This window comes from Bubalus kerabau, chromosome 17, assembly GCF_029407905.1.
Source record: "Bubalus kerabau isolate K-KA32 ecotype Philippines breed swamp buffalo chromosome 17, PCC_UOA_SB_1v2, whole genome shotgun sequence".
NCBI lineage: Eukaryota > Metazoa > Chordata > Mammalia > Artiodactyla > Bovidae > Bubalus > Bubalus kerabau.
In genome coordinates this window covers 64,209,598-64,225,668 of record NC_073640.1, presented here as the reverse complement: position 1 = coordinate 64,225,668, position 16,071 = coordinate 64,209,598, and the positions used below count along the sequence as shown (strand labels likewise).

Here is a 16,071-nt window from a genome sequence, read left to right as displayed (position 1 = left end):
TATCTGCACCTTAGTAGATGAGGTTGGTCCAGAGGTTTGTGCCCTTATCCTCTCTTGATCTGTGCTCTGATTGCTGTGAACTGTGACCAGAGCCTGCCGTGGATATTCAGGGCTGTTTCCCCCTAGTTCAGTGGTTGTTACTGCCCTGCCTCTGGTGGTGCCTGCTCTCTGCGTGGACTAATAGAGCCCCCAGATCTGAGTCTTTGCTGTGAATCTGATCTGTGGTGCCAGGCAGGTGGGATTGGAGCACACCCACTGGGAGAGAAGTCACTGAGTATTGCTCCTCTAGGAATATTCACCTCAGGGTGTGCTCTGGTGTCCCTCTCATGCGTTCTGCAGGCTCTCATGATATGTAGTGTTGGCACTGCTCTTGGACGACCTTAACCATGGGCATGATGGCACATGGCCCTGGTGTCTCTCAGATGTTGTTTTTGCAAGGTCACCAGCATAGATTCAGTGAAGTCAGGTCCTGGGATTGCATTGAGTGTGCAGCTGAACCCGCTGTGGTGCTACGGAGAAGCTCAGGCTCTGTCCTAGCCCAACCCCCCTGTGTAGAAGCCCCCAAAGTCTACAGCTGCTAAAGCTACACCTGCCATGACTGGGAGAGCGCTGGTTGTTGATTCAGATGCTCTGTAGGGGCTGAGGTTACAAGGCCGGTCGTGGGTGTAAGCCCATGGTTTGTGTTGCTCCAAGGAGAGGTTTCAGGTTTCTTCTTTATCCCTGGGTTTCACCTGTGCTTTCAGCTCCATCTGTGCGTGTGGCCAACTCACAAGTATCTTCTCCTGAAGCTGCCCCCAAGCACAGGATTCTGCTGATTGTGGAGGCGTTGGATGGGGGAGGCCGTGGCTGCGGGCTAAAAGTCCTACGTGGATGGAGTTTTTCATAGTCCTTGGAGAGCAGAGGCCGGCACAAGGGACAAGAGGTGCCATGGGCTTCTTGTTTGGGCGTCACTCACCAATGGCACTCTGCTCTATGGTGGTTCAGGCTTCACCACAAGCATCTTGTTTGCAGAGCTCCTCCGTCATGGCCATCCCTTCAGGATGTTTTCTCATAGCCAATAGTAGTCCTTTGCCTCGGTCCGCTCTACAAACCCCACATTTCAGCACCCAGCCCTTGTCTGCATTGGTGGACATGCCTCTAAGGCTGGGTGGGCAGGGCTGGGGTCAGCACCCTGTGTGCAGGTCTCACTCTGTCCTGCTGCCACACGCTGCTTGCCATGTTTTCTTCGCACAGAGAATGAGGCTTTCCTTCTGTCCAAACTGGGCTCCCCCAGTGAGAGTCTTCCCCGGATATGGAGACATCTCCTCACTTTCATCTCCCGGCTGGGTTACACGCCCCAACCCACTTCCTCTCCTCTTCCTTTTCCTTCTTTCTTTTGTCCTACCTGGCTCAGCAGGAATCTTTCTTGTCCTTTCAGATATCCAAGGGCCTCTGCTACTGTTCAGCTGGGCTCCGAGAGAATTGTTCCATTTCTCATTCATTTGTGGACAGACAGATGAGCTCCGCATCTGCCTAAGCCTCTGGCATCTTGATCCTTCGGTCTCTATTTTATTTTTAAACTAGCTAATTGTCATCAATTTTCTTTAAATCTTTAAAGATATTCACTGAGAATAGCAGGGAAAATTACTTGTTATTTGGTATCTTTCAGCTATGTCTCCACAACACACCCAGGATTTGATGCCGAGGAATGCAGCGTTAGAAGATGTATTCCCAAAAGCAAACCTAGGAATATATCAAATATTTCACCTCAGAAACTTAAATTTAATGAAAGACTGGGAATATACAAGGGTATATGAAAGACAGAGGGATGTTTATATGGACATAAAGAAATGGAGGCAGTTACACGTAATGCTAGCAATACTGCCAAAAGCAATGAGCAACGTGAGTCGAACTGGGAAAACACCAACTTCAATCTTCAATATCTGCCGAGAAGTGTAAGTGTTTAAGAAAAGATTTCCATCCTTTTTTGAAACCTACATATTCTCTGAAGGGACATGTGGAAAATATGGAAGGTAATTTAGTCTCTACTGCAAATCCTCATTCATACAATTGTGAACGTAGGCTTCGGCTAAACATACATTCAGGGATGTCTGAACACCTACAATTTAACACTGAGTGGGAAAATTCACTATCTAATCAATTTGAGAGATCCGTGAGCAGAGAGTCATTTTTCTTCCCCCGACAGATATTTTCTCTCCATTCCATGATATATAATGTTGATAATAATGGAGGAGACATAATCCAGCCATCATTGTTCAGTAAATATTGTGATATGGTTAATACACAACAACTTTCCATATGTAATAAAATGAGTCAGACCTTAAGTAACAGCTCCAGCTCCAATAATTACAAGAGTATTTATGGTGGACTGAGAAGGTATTCAGGCAATGAAAATGGGTATAGGGTTGAAGGAGACTCAAACCTTAGGAAACATCAGGGTACCGAAACATCAAACAAGGATTCTAAAAGTAATAAATGTAGAAATACCTTTGATCAAATGTCAGGTTTTTCTCTAGATAAGAGTACTTGTACTGAAGAGTGGACTTGTACTGAATATGGGAAGGTTTCTAATCAGTCTTCAGAACTTATTCAACAGCAGACTGTTCAGAATCCACAGAAAGAAAACAAGTGTAATATATGTGGGAAAGTATTTAGTAATTCATGCCATCTACGTAGACATTAGAAAATTCATACAGGAAGGAAACCTTTCAAATGTACAGAATGTACCAAGGCGTTTAACCATAGCTCACTTCTTACTAAACATCGGAGAATTCACGCTGGAGAGAAACCTCATAAATGTACAGAATGTGGCAAAGCCTTTAATCACAACTCAAATCTTATTCAACATTGGCGAATTCATACGGGAGAAAAGCCTTACAAATGTACAGAATGTAGCAAAGCCTTTATCTGCTACTCACAGCTAACCTATCATCAGCGAATTCATACTGGAGAGAAGCCTTATAAATGTAAACAATGTAACAAAGCCTTTATCCGTTCCTCACATCTTACTGGACATCAGTGAATTCATTCTGTGGAGAGACCTTATAAATGTAAAGAATGTAACAAAGCCTTTATCGTGGCTCACATCTTACCGAACATCAGCAAATTCATACTGGAGAGAGACCTTATAAGTGTAAAGAATGTGGCAAAGCCTTTATTACGAAAACACCCTTACTCAACATCACCGAATTCATACTTGGGATAGATGTTACAAAGGTACAGAAAGTGGCAAGGCCTTCATTAAGGGTTCTAGTCTTACTAAGCATCAGCGAATGCATACTGGGGAGAGACCATATGAATGTACAGAATGTGGCAAAACCTTTAATCGGAATTCAATTCTTACTACACATTTTCGAGTTCATACTGGAGAGAAACCTTATAAATGTAAAGAATGTAACAAAGCCTTTCATCGTCCCTCACTTCTTACTCGACATCAGCTAATTCATTCTGGGGAGAGACCATATAAATGTAAAGAATGTGACAAAGCCTTTATTCAGTGCTCACATCTTACTCAACATCAGCGAATTCATACTGGAGAGAGACCTTATAAATGTACAGAATGTGACAAAGCTTTTAGTCATAGTAGTAATCTCACTAAACATCTGAGAACACACACTTGAGAGAAGCCCTAGTAATGGAACAAGTGATGGAAGACGTTTGCCCTAAACATGCATCAGAAAACACAAGAGTTTATATAAGAAACCAATGGAAATGATGTAACAAATATATAGAAAGGTATTTAATCAAAAGTTAAATCGAAGTAAAGATGCGTGCTCCTGCTGCTAGGTCGCTTCAGTCGTGTCTGACTCTGTGCGACCCCGTAGATGGCAGCCCACCAGGCTCCCCCGTCCCTGGGATTCTCCAGGCAAGAACACTGGAGTAGGTTGCCATTTCCTTCTCAATGCATGAAAGTGAAAAGTGAAGTAGCTCAGTCGTCTCCGACTCTTTGCGACCCCAAGGACCGCAGCCCAGCAGGCTCCTCCATCCATGGGAATTTCCAGGCAAGAGTACTGGAGTGGGGTGCCATCGCCTTCTCCGAAATATGCGTACTAGAAGGCATTTCATCAATTTTCCTTTCAGAAGTTTCTCTGAAGGAGAATGACTGCAGGGAGCACTCCATAGTTAAAACTGGTGGAAAATGGATATTTTAGCATGAATCGTGAGATGAAGGTTGATGGTTAGAACATTACAGTTCTCAGCAATGTATATATGCTTGTTAATAATGATGTGATGTGACGTTATTTGAACTGAATGTAATTCACCACTCAAATAATCCACGTTATGCTTTCTTTCTAGTGTGTTTGCAAACATAGGTTTTTGATGTTTTATTAAAGATTAGCCTTTTTATGTTGGGTTGCAACCATTTCTATCTAATCTCCATTAGAAGATTGAGGATAGCATAATGTAAAATGGACAATGAACATTTAAATAGAGGTATTTGTCGTTGACGTGAAATATCTGGAGGTTGCCATGAAGTAAGTGATCATTTAATCGTTCCGTGTATTAAAGAAAGACAGAAGTTCGTTGTAATGTTTCAATAGTAATATCCTTCATTTGTAAGAAGAACACAATGACAGTTCACTGCAATATTGATGTATCTTTATAATATCAACACAAGTCATGATTACTATTTGACAGTGTTGAAATAAGGACAGTAATAACCTAGAAACGTAAGAAAGCTTTCCTGGAAAAGGCATGGAATTGGTGCATATCATGCTTGCTAAGTGCTTCCTAGTCTTTGTTTGGTAAGCCATGGAAATCAGAAATCTCACATAATTCTATCAACAAAGGAATATCTTTCTCCGTACTTTTGATCTGTATTTAATCATGGATCATACCGCGGATTGTAAAAGGTTTTATTTCAACTATGTGTGAAATTTAATACATGGTTATTCATAAAAGTGAATGGCTTTTATTGTTTCGGTTGTTGTAATGTATGAAATGTTAACCCACCACCAACAGCAACCTCGCCCACCTTATTTAAGGTTGTAGTGAAGAGACCACAATTAACTGTTCGGTAACACACAAAGATGGCATATGGGGAAATTAGTTTACTCACTGGATTTAAACTTCTCATAACTTCATGTACATTCCATCATTTCTAGGTTGTATCTCCTCTTTCATTTTGTAACTGCTTAGACACTGGGATGATTCTAGTAAGAAAGATGATACAGAGTATTGTTGACAGTTTCCCTAAACTGCTCCATGATGTTGCTGCCTCAGCATCTGTCTGGGGATCAGGCAGCCTGCAGGTCCTTGAGCTCACACCAGCCAGTCTTGTGAGCACATGCACTAGATGAACCCCTTCCTTGAGACCAGCAGTCTTGCTGGACCTCAGGGTCTATCCACAGACCCCCGTTCAATCACACTGAGAGAGTCAATTTCTTGGCAGGTTGATAAGTCCAGGGGTCCCCAAGGAGAGAGGGGTCTGGAATTCTCAAGGAGGAAGAAAGGACAAACGTGGTTCTTTCCTGTTTGAGGACACTCGGGAAAAAAACTTTCTGGCTAATCTTATTGTCTTAAAATGTAAATTATGGGAGTGGGCCTAGTGAGGTCTTTACAACCTCCAGACAGTCTTTTGATTCACTGGAATAACTAAATAATAGTATGTAACTCCTTTGCTAACACTAGCAAGGGGGCACTCTTTCTGCCCCTTCTGAAGTCTATGTCAGAAGCTTTCTCTATTCTCTTTTAAACTTTAATAAAACTTTATTACACAAAAGCTCTGAGCGATCAAGCCTCATCTCTGGCTCCAGATTGAATTCTTCTCCTCAGGAGGCCAAGAATCCAGGGGTCTTTTTTGGTTGAACAACAACCTTTCAACACGCTCACAGTGCTCACTAGAATCCTTGACTTGGTTTGAATGAATTAACCCACACTCAGCCTAGAGAGCCTGAGGCACTTCACTCAGGGTAAAGTATAAAAGCTGAACTCCAAGTACTCCTGTTTTCTCTGCCTGATTCTAGCTTTAACCTCTCTCAGAAATTCCTGCCCTAAATCGTCCCCTACAGAGAGGTCTTAGGTGTGGTGAGTGTGAGATTTTGAGCTCAGGACTCCGGAACGTTGGTTTCGGGGAAGAAACATCAGAAAAAATGGGATTTGCTGATGACTCCTTTCACGGCCCGACTGTAGACCTGCAGATTCATAAGTTCTTGGAGTGGGAACCTGACCACCAGGGATTTGTATTCATTGAAATGGTTCAGAAAGAATCTCTAGCCAAGTGGTTTCCTTCTGGTTTCCCATCAGGATCACGTGACCCGTTTCAGAAATGACCTCACTGATGCCCTCCCAACAGAGTTCTATGTGGTCCTGTGGGAGCATCAGTGTGGTTTGTAGGAAGTGTTCCAGGAGATTCTAAGCAGAGGCCCGGGTTAAGGACGTGGCTCCTGGTCCGTCTGGTCCATCTTAGAGCTGAGCCCCGGAGTCAGTCTGAGGAGAGGCAGCAGGGTTGGTCTAGCTGGATTTGGACCGGGGAAGTCAGTCAGCTCACATCATCTGTGTGAGCAGAGTGTTAGGAGCTCTCTATGGGGAAAGAACAATCAAGAAATGAGTTCACAGGCTGGTCTCTAGGTAGGCATTGATTGTCCCTGAATCTCTCCTGAGACAGAGGACAGGAGAGGTCGGTCTTCTCAGCTTTTCAAAATCCTTGTGTTTGTACGAGCGGTGGTTGCAGGTTAGAAAGTTGTGTTGATGCCCTCCAAGGTATTTTCTCAAAACTCAGAAGTGCGTTTGCCGCGTAATATCCCCAGAGAAGACAGAGCAGGAGGAAGAAGGGGAGGAAATGGCAGCTCAGGTAAATATCCTGTCCTGGGTCTCAGGCTGTGTCTGCTTTCCTCCTAAAATGCCCGAATGAGAATATGCAAGCCTTTAGCTCTCTGCTTCTAATTTTTCTTCCCGGGCATTTATTATCATCTTATTTTTTCCTATTTCTTCTTATGATAGTGCAGATCAGCCCTTTAGACTACTTCCTTGTGTCCCAGAGCATTTTCTCTGTTGTCTGCAGCCTCACTTTCTGTGGAGCATGATGAATTCTCAACGTCAATCGGCGACATTCAACTGTTGAAAATATTCTTTTTGTGAGAGATCAGCATTTGCAGTCACTCCTATCCTCACTCCCACTGGGATGTGGTTTGGTGTTGGGATTTTAAGGACGTTGGGAAATGCAGTGATGACTTGGCACCTGCATGCCATTTAGATATTTAGGACAGAGTTTGAAAGTGCCATTATACGTAGAATCAACTCTCTTCTGTCCATGGGATTTTCCGGGCAAGAATTCTGCAGTGGGTTGCCATTTCCTCCTCCCCGGGATTCTCTCCACCCCGAGACTGAAGCCGCATCTCCAGCACTGGAAGGCAGATTCTTTACCACTGAGCCAGCTGGGAAGCCCAGTGACTCAATTCAGTGGTCCAGAGTTTTTCACAAAATTTTCAATGGGCACTGTACAGGGACGTGATGTGAGAGAACTCTAGGAAGCTGGCCTGCTTGGATGATGACAGCTTCCTTCCAGAATCCCTTATCTACCTACTGGGTTTTGGTTCCATCATTTCTAGAATGTTTCTGAAAATTTCTGATTCCCACAATAGTTTGAAATCTCTCCTTTCTAAGGGAAATGGGTATGTATGAATTTGGAAAGAAAGGCTTCAGGATAATTCATTATGCTTGTAACCTTTTTCTTCCTTGATGTACTCTGCCTCCTGTGAGTCAATTCCTAGGCAGGTTGATAAGAAGTCCAGGGTCCCGAGGAGGAAGGGGCAGGGGGGTGGTCTGGGACTCTCAAGAAGGAGATACGGGTCTGCAATTCTAAAGGAGGAAAAGACAAATACCTTCTTTCTCTTTACATTCCTTGGTCTTAGACACATAAAATGACTTTTTTATGTCTTTATGAGTCTTAGACACAGGACTTTTTCTTTAAGCCCAGAACTGATGATTAAACAACAAAAAACTCGGTTTAAACTCTGTACTAGGGATTATATAACAAAATGTATCCTGCTTGAGCACAGTTTCTCCTTCCTGAAAACATTCTGGCTAATCCTGATATCTTAGAATTTATATTATGGGAGAGGGTCTGGTTCAGTTCAGTTCAGTTGCTCAGTCTTGTCTGACTATTTGCAACCCATGGACCTCCGCACACCAAGCCTCCCTGTCCATCACCAACTCGCGGAGTTTACGCAAACCCATTGAGTCGGTGATGCCATCCAGCCGTCTCATCCTCTGTCGTCCCCTTCTCCTCCAGCCTTCAATCTTTCCCAGCATCAGGGTCTTTTGAAATAAGTCAGCTCTTTCCATCATCTTGACAAAGTATTGGAGTCTTAGTTTCAGCATCAGTACTTCCAATGAATATTTAGAACCGATTTCCTTTAGGATTGTGGGAGTGGGTCTGGTAAAATTTTTACAACCTTGAGACATTCTTTTGATTTATTGTAATTACTGATTAAAAAAGTAAATAGCTCCCTTGTTTAGACTAGCAAGGGGTCACTCTCCACCCCCTTCTGATGTCTACGTCAGAAACTTCTGTCCCTTTTTCACTTTAATAAAACTCTGCTACACAAATGCTCTTGAGCCATCAACCCTGGTGCCTGGTCTGTGGTCCCAAAGTGAAATCTTCTTGTTTGGAGATCATGAATCTGACACCCTTCACTGGAACCTATCACTACATTCTAGGTTAGTGGTAATTGTTTAAGCTCTGTAGTATTAAATAGACACCCCTGTTATTTTTTATTTTTTTTCCCCTTTTTTTTAGATTATTTTTTTTTATTATTTTTACTTTACAATATTGTATTGGTTTTGTCATACATCAACATGCATCCACCACAGGTGTACACGTGTTCCCCATCCTGGACCCCCCTCCCACCTCACTCCCCATACCATCCCTCTGGGTCATCCCAGAGGCACACCTTTTCTTAATTTCACAGTTACACACTTACTTTGCCTTCGTAGTACTTGACCAGTATCTCAGGATCTGATGTTATGTATTTGTTAGTGTTATATAGGTGATTTGAATAAAGGATTTGGGGAAATCATTTTCCAGGCTGTATTAACATTGTCTCTTGCGTTCTTGTCTCAACTGAACACATATTGGATTGGACACTGATGAGTCTCTGAAACACAAATATTCGTTTCTCTGATGAACAAGTCTTGTGGGCTCTAAGCTGGACCTCATTACCTTTCTGGAGCAACTGAGCAATCCCAGGACTATAAGGAGAATGGAGGCAACAGCCATATTCCCAGGTCGGTATGAATGGCTGGAGATGATGACTCAGATAAGAGGTCCAAGGAGCTAGAGGAAGTCATCCTTTGTCAGGTGGTTTTGGAAGATCATCTTCAGTGGAAATGATTTTGGAAAACCTGGGTTTGTGTCCACTGCTGCCATAGAAATGTATCACCTGCCCTAGTCTGTCTCTTAAATCATTCATAAATTCATCTCCAGTGATTACTTTCCTTCATCACAGTGTGAACTAAAAGTCTCCTCTTGTCTTGTGAGAAACTGCATTCATTGGTTGCTCTTCCATTTCTTAGGGGTCCTAGGAAAACTGTGCCCATTTTGGGTAACTGTATGACAGTCCTTTTAAAGTTTCTTTGTACCTCCAGGCAAAAATGTGTGAGTGAAGTGGTAGACAAACTGCTAAATGTCTAGGAATACTGGGGACAGGATTTTGTTTTCTGATTTATAACTTCCTATCCACTGGGAGCTAGAAGGACCTTCTAAATAAATTTCAAACTCAAAAGCTTTTTTCACTACAGAAAGCAAAACCTCCCGAAAATGAAAGACTGCACATCTCAGGTTGACTACAAAGTTTCTCTTTTCCTTATATGATCTCATATTAAATATCTTAAGTGTATTTGCTCCAATTCTAAAATGCAAAAATATTTACTATATTCAATTACCTCATAGAATTTTAAAATGAACTGGCATAAATGCTTAGCACATTTCACACCATATTATTAATATTTGATTCAAGTTATAAACATTTCTAGATTATATAAAGAAATTAGCTTAAAAAGTTCTAATTGGAATATAGCTGTTTTACAATTTTGTACTACTGTATAGCAAAGAGAATCAATTATACCGATCAGTCAGTTCAGTTCTGATGCTCAGTCGTGTCCAACTCTTTGGGACCCCATGGACTACAGCATGCCAGGCTTCCGTGTCCATCGCCAACTCCCAGACCCTGCTCAAACTCACGTTCAAGTCAGTGATGCCATCCAACCATCTCATCCTCTGTTGTCCCCTTCTCCTCCTGCCCTCAGTCTTACCCAGCATCAGGATGTTTCCAATGCATCAGTTCTTCACATCAGATGGTCAAAGTATTGGAGCTTCAGCTTTAGCATCAGTCCTTCCAACGAATATTCAGGATTGATTTCCTTTAGAATAGAGTGGTGTGATCTCCTTGCAGTCTAAGAGACTCTCAAGTGTCTTCTCCAACACTGCAGTTCAAAAGCCCTCTTTATGACCCTATGGACTATACAATCCATGGACTTCTTCAGGCCAGAATACTGGAGTGGGGAGCCATTCCCTTCTCTAGGGGATCTTCCCAACCCAGGCACCGAGCTGAGAGCTCCTGCATGATGTACTCTGCATATAAGTTAAATAAGCAGGGTGACAATAGGCAGTCTTGACATATTCCTTTCCCAATTTGCAACTAGTCCATTGTTCCATCTCCGGTACTGTTTCTTCTTGACTTGCATACAGATTTCTCAGGAGGCAGGTAAGGTGGTCTGGTATTCCCATCTTGTTAGGAATTTTCCACTTTGTTTTGATCCACACCGTCAAAGGCTGTGGCGTAGTCAATAAAGCATAAGTAGATGTTTTTCTGGAACTCTCTTGCTTTTTCTATGATTCAATGTATGTTGGCAATTTAACCTCTGGTTCCTCTGCCTTTTGTAAATCCAGCTTGAACGTCTGGACGTTCTCGGTTCACACACTGTTGATGCCACGCTTGGAGAATTTTGAACCTTACTTTTGTAGTATGTGAAATGAGTGCAATCGTGTGCTAGTTTCGTCATTCTTTGGCGTTGCCTTTCTTTGGGATTGGAATGAAAACTGACCTTTTCCAGTCCTGTGGCCACTGCTGAGTTTTCAAATTAGCTGGCATAATGTGTGCAGCACTTGAGCAACATCATCTTTTAGGACTTGAAAGAGCTCAACTGGAATTCTATCACCTCCACTAGCTTTATTCATAATGATCCTTCCCATGGCCCACTTGACTTCAGACTCCAGGATATCTGTCTCTAGCTGAGTCATCACACGGTCCTGGTTTTATTGGTCATTATGATTTTTTTTGTATATCTCTCCTTGTATTCTTGTCCCTTTTTCTTAATATTTTCCACTTCTGTTAGGTCCATATACCATTTCTGTCCTTTATTGTGCCCATCTTTGTATGAAAAGTTCCCTTGATATATCAATTTCTGTGAAGAGATCTACAGTCTTCCCCATTCTATTGATTTCCGTACCACTTTGGTCTCCACAGAGCTATGAGTACACTTCCCTGTGTTTCAACCATATTTTTAAAAGGCTCTCTTCTTATTTAATTTCTTAAGAACTAGCACTTTATTTAGTTTATCTTATTTGTAATCCACTTCCTCGGACACTGTCTTATGTGTCCTCAGTTTCTGATTCGTTTTCTGTCACTATCATTTATGATTTTTAGATTGAAACATCTAATAGAGCACTCTCAGAAACATGTTTGAAAAGAAGTGGATTAAAGAATTATCAGGAGCCTAGGATTTGTGAAAACGTCTGGTGTCTTCACTTAAGATGACTCAAAGCAAGAAGTAATTTTTAGATTGCTTATCTTCTCTTCATTTAGTGGTTCTTGTAGGGTTTGATGTTGCTTTCCTCTATATAACCTATTTCTTTGCCATCTCATTTTGTCCAGTTTTCTGTCTGTGATCTCTGTTTTGACAGCTACAGGAGCCCAGTTAGTCCTCTGTCTGGTGTCTGCAACTTGGTGGGTGAAGTTGATCCAGAGGTTTGTGCCCTTATCCCCTCGATCTGGGCTTTGATTGGATTGCTATGACCAGAGCTTGCCTTGGATATTGAGGGGATCTTCCCAATTGCTCTGTGGTTTTCACTGCCCTCTCTGTGGTGATACCTCTCCCCGGTTGGTGGAATAGAGCCCCAGATCTGTTTCTGAGCTGTGTTTCTGATCTGTGGTGCGAGGCTGGTGGGATCGGGGCACACCCACTGGGAGAGAAGCCACTGAATATTTCTCCTCGCAAAATATTCTCCACGGGGTGTGCTCTGTGTGTCACCTTTCATGCTCTAGCAAGCTCTTGTGTGATCCTATTACTGGCATTGCTCTTGGCCCCACCATAAGCATGGGTCACCCTGTTTATTTAACTCATATGTAGAGTACATCGTGAGAAATGCTGGACTGCATGAAGCACAAGCTGGAATCAAGATTGCTGGTAGAAATACCAATAATCTCAGGAATGCAGATGGCACAACCATTAGGGCAGAGAGCAAAGAAGAATTAAAGAGCCTTTTGATGAAACTGAAAGCGGAGAGTGAAAAAGTTCGCTTAAAACTCAACATTCAGAAAACTAAGATCATGGCATCTGGTCTCAACACTTCATGGGAAATAGACGGGAAACAATGGAAACAGTGACAGACTTTATTTTTTGTGGTTCCAAAATCACTGCAGATGGTGACTGCAGCCATATAATTTAAAGATGTTTATTCCTGGGAAGAAAAGTTATGACCAACCTAGACAGCATATGAAAAAGCACAGATATTATTTTGCCAACAAATGTCCGTGTAGTCAAGGGTATGGTTTTTCCAGGGGTCATGTATGAATGGGAGAGTTGGTCTATAAAGAAAGCTGAGCACTGAAGAATTGATCCTTTGTAACTGTGGTGGTGAAGACTCTGAGTCCCTTGGAGAGCAAGGAGATCCAACCAGTCCATCGTAAAGGAAATCAGTCCTGAATATTCATTGAAAGGACTGTTGCTGAAGGTGAAACTCGAATACTTTGGCCACCTGATGCGAATAAGTGACATTAGGAAAGACCCTGATACTGGGAAAGGTTGAAGACAGGAGCAGAAGGGGACAATAGAGGATGAGATGGTTGGGTGGCATCACTGACTCAATGGGGTCCCAAAGAGTCGGACACGACTGAGCGACTGAACTGAATTGAATCACTCAGATGAACCGTTGGGAGGAAACTGTAACCAGAGACGTGCTTAAAACAGGGCAGTTGGCTTTTCTCTTAGGAAGTGAGTCCAGAAAGAAAGAGGGAGACCGGACCCACATTGTTGTTTATAACATAACCACAGAAGTGACATACCGTTATTCCTGCCAGAGTCTGTTGATACACAGATTGCTTCTGTTAATTGTTGTTGCGGCTGCTGCTGAAGTGATTACGTTCTACTTTTCGTCACTGAGGAGACACCCATCTTCACACACTCACAAAAAGGGCTTTTGCATTTTCCCCGTTTTTCAACTTGCTGAAAACACCTCGGATTCCCATAGAGACATCTCTCAAAATTTTTCTCTTTTGCCTTAATTGTCTGAAACACTAGTTAGAACAGGCAGGAAGCAGCTCTGCTCCAGAAGGAATCCAAGAGATTTAAAGGCATCAAAAGGTAGAGAAAGGAGGCACAACTGGACAGAAGGACCAACAGACCCAAAATTGACAGGAGCGGGGGTGAGGGGAGGCAAGGCTCTGCCCCCACTGGCCCCGCCCCTACGTACCTGTGCTTTTGGCCTCTTACTACCCTCGACCTTACGACGCCTCTTGTTGGCCGTGGTGTAGCTCACTCACCTTCCTCTGTCATACAGGAAGGAAACCTTTCAAGTGTACAGAATGTACAAAGCATTTATCCGTTGCTCGCATCTTACTCAACATCAGCGAATTCATACTGGAGAGAAACCTTATAAATGTACAGAATGTGGCAAAGCCTTTAATCACAACTCAACAATTTCTGAAAATCAGCAAATGCATACTGCAGAGAAACCTTATAAATGTACAGAATGAGGAAAAGCCTGTAATCAGAACTCAACTCTTACTCAACATCAGTGAACACATACTGGACAGAAACCTTATAAATGCAAAGAATGTGACAAAGCCTTTATCCGTTGCTCACATCTGACTCGACATCAGCGAAATCATACTGGTGAGAGACCTTATCATTGTACAGAATGTGGTCAAACCTTTATTCAAAGTTCAAGTTTAACTGCACATCATCAAATCCATACTGGGGAGAAATGACACAAATGTAAAGAATGTGGCAAAACCTTTATTACAAGTTCAAATCTTACTGAACATCACCGAATTCATATGGGGGACAGATGTTATAATTGTACAGAGTGTGGCAAGGCCTTTATTAACAGTTCTTGTCTTACTAAACATCAGCAAATCCACTGGGGAGAGACGGTATAAATGCACTGAATGTGGCAAAGCCTTTAATCGGAACTCCATTCTTACTACACATTTGCGAGTTCATACTGGAGAGAAACCTTATAAATGTACAGATTGTATCAAAGCCTTTAGTCATAGTGGTCATCTCACTAAACATCTCCGAACACATGCTGGAGAGTGATGGATCAAGTGATGGAAGATGTTTGCCCTAAACATACATCAGAAAACAAGAGTTTATACAAGACACCTATGGAAATGTTGTAACAAATATGTAGAAAAGTATTTAATCAAAAATCAAATTGAAATAAATTACAGAGATTGCATACTAGAAAGTATTTCATCAATCCTCTTTTCTAAATTTTCTCTAGATGGAGAATTACTGTAGAGAGCAATTCATAGTTAAAAAACAGAAAATGGATATATTAGCCAGGATCGTGAGATAAAGGTTGACAGTTAGAAGGCTACACTTATTAGCAATGTATCTTTGTTTACAATGACTTGATTTGAGATTAGTTGAAAAGCAAAATGAATGTAATTCACTGCTCATATAATCCATACTATGCTTTGTTTCTAGTGTGAATGAAAAAAAGTTTTTGACGGTTTATGCTTCCAAGATTAGCCTTTTTATGTTGTGTTGCAACCATTTCTACCTATTTTCCATTAGAAGATGAAGGATCAGTTCGGTTCAGTTCAGTCACTCAGTCATGTCCAACGCTTTGCGACCCCATGAACCACAGCAGGCCAGGCTTCCCTATCCATCAACAACACCCGGAGTTTATCCAAACTCATGTCCATCGAATCGGTGATGCCATCCAGCCATCTCATCCTCTGTCATCACCTTCTCTTCCTGCCCCCAGTCCCTTCCAGCATCAGGATCTTTTCCAGTGAGTCAACTCTTCACATGAGGTGGCCAAAGTATTGGAGTTTCAGCTTTAGCATCAGTCCTTCCAATGAACACCCAGGACTGATCTCCTTTAGGATGGACAGGTTGGATCTCCTTGCAGTCCAAGGGACTCTCAAGAGTCTTCTCCAACACCACAGTTCAAAAGCATCAATTCTTCGGTGCTCAGCTTTCTTCATAGTCCCACTCTCACATTCATACATGACCACTGGAAAAACCATAGCCTTGACTAGACGGACCTTTGTTGGCAAAGTAATGTCTCTGCTTTTAGGTATGCTATCAAGGTTGATCATAACTTTCCTTCCAAGGACTAAGTGTCTTAATTTCATGGCTACAGTCACCATCTGCAGTGATTTTGGAGCCCAAAAAAATAAAGTCTGTTTAAAAACTGTTTCCACTGTTTCCCCATCTACTTCCCATGAAGTGATCGGACCGGATGCCCTGATATTAGTTTTCTAATGTTGAGCTTTAACCCAGCTTTTTCACTCTCCTCTTTCACTTTCATCAATACCGTAATGTAAAATGTACAATGAACATCTAACTGAAGGTGTTTGTTATTCATATGAAGTATCCTGGGAGGTTGCCATAATATAAGTGATCATGAAATCTTTCCATGTATTAAAGTAAAAAAGAAGTTGGTTCTATTGTTTTTTGTTTACTATTTATTTATTTGGCTACATCAGATCTTAGTTGCAGCATGTGGGACCTAGTTCCCTGACCAGGGATTGAACCCAGACCCCCTACATTGGGAATGCAGAGTCTTAGCCACTGGACCACCAGGGAACTTCTCCAAAAGTTGGTTCTAAATTG

The 16,071-nt window shown here is 42.2% G+C and overlaps 1 pseudogene; it reads left to right on the top strand.

The window, feature by feature from the left end:
- The first annotated feature begins 3,126 nt into the window (after positions 1 to 3,126).
- On the top strand, positions 3,127 to 15,028 carry LOC129631694 (zinc finger protein 85-like; annotated as a pseudogene).
- The last annotated feature ends 1,043 nt before the right edge of the window (positions 15,029 to 16,071 follow it).